The sequence below is a fragment of the Callithrix jacchus genome, chromosome 7, assembly GCF_049354715.1.
Source record: "Callithrix jacchus isolate 240 chromosome 7, calJac240_pri, whole genome shotgun sequence".
NCBI classification, from domain to species: domain Eukaryota; kingdom Metazoa; phylum Chordata; class Mammalia; order Primates; family Cebidae; genus Callithrix; species Callithrix jacchus.
In genome coordinates, this window is record NC_133508.1 from 45941804 (window position 1) to 45946527 (window position 4724).

General features: G+C 45.7%; 1 long non-coding RNA gene across 1 annotated transcript; it reads right to left on the bottom strand.

Moving 5' to 3' along the window:
- Nucleotides 1-871: 871 nt before the first annotated feature.
- On the bottom strand, nucleotides 872-4724 carry LOC118143211 (uncharacterized). The gene is made up of 2 exons (XR_004727456.3): nucleotides 4598-4724; nucleotides 872-1176 (listed from the first exon to the last, which is right to left on the bottom strand). It is a non-coding gene; the product is annotated as an uncharacterized LOC118143211 (long non-coding RNA).

Sequence of the window (4724 nt, forward strand, 5' to 3'; positions counted from 1 at the left end):
ACAGGAAACTTTTTGTTTGTTTTTGAGACAGAGTCTGTCTGTGTTGGCCAGGCTGGAGTGTAGTCATAGGATCTTGGCTCACTGCAGCCTCTGCCTCCTGGGTTCAAGTGATTCTCCTGCCTCAGCCTCCTGAGTAGCTGGGACTACAGGTACGCACCACCATGCCTGGCTAATGTCTGTATTTTTTGTAGTTTCACCATGTTGGTCAGGCTGGTCTTGAACTCCCAACCTCAGGTGATTCGCCCTCCTTGGCCTCCACAGTGCTTGGATTACAGGCGTGAGCCACCGTGCCTGGCCAATGAGTAAGCTTTTTGAGTCCATGTACTATTACTTTTTTTCTTGACACAGAGTCTATCTGTGTCAAGAGAGACTGGAGTGCAGTGGCAGGCTGGAGTGCGGTGGCATGATCTCGACTCACTGCAATCTCCGCCTCCCAGGTTCAAGCAATTCTCCTGCCTCAGCCTCCTGAGTAGTTGGGATTACAGGCATGTACCACCATGTCCAGCTAATTTTTATTTTTATTTTTGCATTTTTAGTAGAGACAGGGTTTCACCATGTTGGCCAGGCTGGTCTTGATCTCTTGACCTCAGGTGATCCACTTGCCCTGATCTCCCAAAGTGCTAGGATTACAGGCATGAGCCACCACATCCAGCTGAGGCATGCCTTCTTCTGAAGGCTGGTTTACTCTGTTCCTGGTAGCTGGAACCTGGGTGGTTTCCCAAGAGAACTGATGGTTCCCTGGTGAAGCTATTCATGGCTCTCTTGAAATCAAGAGAGGGGTGTAGGAGCAAAGGGAATTTCCTTTCCCCATTTTTGAAGATTTGATCATTTGAGTCTATGAAATAAACCTATAATAGATGAGTTAACAGGACAATGACTTACAAATTTATTCTGTGCACATGTACATGGGAGCCACACAAATATGATACTCAAAGGACAGGAGGACTGCAGCTTTTATACCTTGCAGAGAGGACTGGATGCCTGGAGCTCCAGGCGGGAGGTGGTGACAGGTCATGGGAGCTGCAAGGAGGAAAGTCATCGGTGGGCAAAGGCTGTCTTGTGATGCAGATGTGTCTTGCACACATTGTCCCTGGAAAGAATGGCTGGTAGGCTATGGTAAAATTTCCTCTGTTAGAACCATAGTCTTCTCCTTCTGTGAGTTCACCTTTCCTGGATCTGGATAAGGAGACAAAGAGATTGATACAGGAGTTAAGAAGAAATTATTTAGGCAGATACTTAGGGTAAGGGAGTCCTCAGCAGAATTTCCTTTAATTAAAAGCAGGCACATACCACTTTTTATTATTAAATATCTCTTTTCTAACAAAAAGCAGCCTGAAAAATCCAGCTGCAAACATAGATAAGCAAGCTGGAAGCTTGCATGGGTAAATGCCGGCAGCTGTGCCAATAGAAAAGGGATACCCAGAAGCCAGGTATGTTCAACAGGGAGACTCTCTTCCCTTTTCTTTGTCACCACATGTGTAGTAAAGAAGCACGCTACATGGTGCTGGCCTGATAGAGACCCTACCTGCATAATAAAAGATTAGGGGTTAGGCAAGGTGGCTCATGCCTGTAATCCCAGTACTTTGGGAGGCTGTGGTGAGTGGATCACCTGAGGTCATGAGTTCGAGACCAGCCTGGCCAACATGGTGAAACCCCCCTCTGTACTGAAAATACAGAATTAGCTGGGCAGGGCAGTGCATGCCTGTTATTTCAGCAACTCGGGAGGCTGAGGCAGAAGAATTGCTTAAACCTGGGAGGCAGAGGTTGCAGTGAGCCGAGATTGTTCCATTGCACTCCAGCCTGGGTGACAGAGCAAGACACTGTCTAAAAAAAAAAAAAAAAAAAAAAAAAAAATTAAGTTGGGGTGGCTAGCTTCTTTGCATGCTATGTGAATAGCTCACCTGGTCCAACCAATCCTTTGTGCCCATGTAAATCAGACACTGATTTCTCAAGCTCCAGTGTAAATCAGACACTGCTTTCTCAAGCTCATCTATAAAACCAAATGCATCTCACCATGAACCTGGAGATTCACTCGGAATCCCTCCCCTTTGCACGAGGGAGCTTTTCTCTTTTCCCTATTAAACTTTCACTCTTAAACTCCCATCTTATGTGTCTACGACCTTGATTTCCTTGGTGTGAGGCAATGAACCTTGGGTGTTACCCCAGACAAATGATGCCTCAGCTGTGTATTCTGTTTACAAAGGATAGCTTTTCAGAGATATTCCAGTCTGTAGCTTCTCTGAATAATCAACTTGAAATATGCCAGAGAAGTGTTTCGGAGTGGTGTGTTTTGGTTTCTTGCAGGACTGAGGATTAGTGTATGTTTTCTCTGGCTTATAGAGGTCTCTCTCAGTCCAGTAGTGTTTGGTGAGGGATGAATTTTTATATTGACTGTATGGATATAGACGATTATATGAAAGTTATGATATTGTCCTGATAGGACAAGGTAAGATGGCCACTATACAAGCTGACACTGACTCATTCTGTGGCCTTAATTTCAAACTTACTGGCTATGCAGCATTCATAGGGGACAAGAAATACATGAAAATGGCCAGGTTCAGTGGCTCACGTCTGTAATCCCAGCACTTTGGGAGGCCGAGGCGGGCAGATCACTTAAGGTGAGGAGTTTGAGACCAGCCTGGACAACATGGTGAAACCCCTGTCTCTACTAAAAATACAAGAAGTAGCCAGGCGTGGTGGCACAAATCTGTAATCTCAGCTACTCGAGAGGCTGATGCAGGAGAATCACTTGAACTTGGAGGTGGAGGTTGCAGTGAGCCGAGATCCTGCCATTGTACTCCAGCCTGGGTGACAGATTGAGAGTCCATCTCAAAAAAAAAAGAAAGAAAGATAAAGAAAAGAAATATGTGAAAATGGCATTTTAAAAGTGGTTGCTTCTCCAGTCATATATTTCTGTCAAGCTTTGTGTTATGAAACAGAGTCAAAACCTAGTAGTATCATTTTCAGCAGGGGGTGGGGGGAGGGGGTGGAAAGTGATAAGTGAGACTAGAGGAAAGATTTTGAAGGACAGAAAAGCACAGATCCTTCCTAGACCTCCCCTGGCTCCAGGATGGAAAATGACTTTGCAGGGGCCCTTTTTGTGCGGGCCAGAAGGGAATTTGTTTCCCAGCTGTTCTGCTGTATTTTCCTTGTTAGTCTTTGCTCCCACGGTCTGAGAGCAAATACCGGATCTTAGCGCCTACAGTACTGGTCAGGAGCTGCCGCTTCGGTCCTGTGTGACTCACAGCTGTCGGTGAACCACCTACTGTAACGGCTGGCTAGGCACCGCGGCCCAGCTGCGTCTTCTGAGCTTCACCTTGCCCGCCTTGCTCTTGACCTGAAATTACCATCACCTTGTTGGGTTAGTAAATGTGGGGTTTAGACATAGATACTTTTATTCATTTTTCTTTCTTTCTTTCTTTCTTTTTTTTTTTTTTTTTTTTTGAGACGAAGTCTCACTCTGTTGCCCAAGCTGGAGTGCAATGGTGCAATCCCGGCTCACTGCAAACTTTGCCTCCCGGGTTCAAGTGATTCTCCTGGCTCAGCCTCCCGAGTAGCTGGGACTATGGACACATGTCACTGTGCCTGGCTAATTTTTGTAGTTTTAGTAGAGACAGGGTTTCCCCATGTTGCCCAGGCTGGTCTTGAACGCCTGACCTCGTGATCCGCCCGCCTTTGCCTCCCAAAGTGCCAGGATTACAGGCGTGAGCCACCACACCTGGACCATTTTTCTTAGACCGTATTTCTCAATCACCACTCAAAGATCTTGGAAGATGTAATTAATCTCAACATCAAATTAGAATTCTTGGAGACCAAGTCAATTGAATATGTCATTGTAGAAAATTCTACTACGTGTTGTTTGGTGTGTAAACGGCTCATTCCTTGAAGAAGAAGTTGTGGTTAATTTGAGGCTTCGTTATTATTTGCTCCTATTCTGTGATAAGGATGAGGGGAACTGCCTTTAGAAAAACTGGTTCCATGGTAGGATCATGGTGGATGACCTCTGGCCTCTCTCCCTCTGCTCTCTGCCGTAGCTTTCTTTTGCTCTAAGGCTTACTCCCAAAGCTTCACTAGAGACAGATAAAATACAGTCCCACCCTCAGAAAGTTTCCAAACCAGTTGTGGATACAGATACTGTAGGAGAATCATAAAATCACACATGTACAAATAAACTGCAGTTTCAGAGAAAGTTCACAATGCTTTTTGCCTCAGCTTGTATTAGTCCATGTCTTTATCAGCCTAGAGTTTTACTTCATTTTATTTTATTTTTTGAGGTGGAGTCTCTCTCTGTCACCAGGCTGTAGTGCAGTGGTGAGACAGCTCACTGCAACCTCCGCCGCCCGGGTTCAAATGATTCTCCTGCCTCAGCCCCTTGAGTAGCTGGGACTACAGGTGCCTGCCACCACACCCAGCTAATTTTTGTAGTTTTAGTAGAGATGGAGGTTTCACCATGTTGGCCAGGATGGTCTGGATCTCCTGACCTTGTGATCTGCCCGCCTCAGCCTCCCAAAGTGCTGAGATTACAGGCGTGAGCTATTGCGCCCAGCCTCATTTTATTATTTTAAAAAAGAAAATTGTTCTGCTGGACTAGAAATACCTTGATGCCAGAGCACGTGTTATTTTCATCTTTTGATCTCGTCTCTATTCTAGTCCATCCAGGCCCCACACAGGATGCGGCACACAGGAGACTGCCTGGTAAGCATTTGCTGACATCACTGAATCAG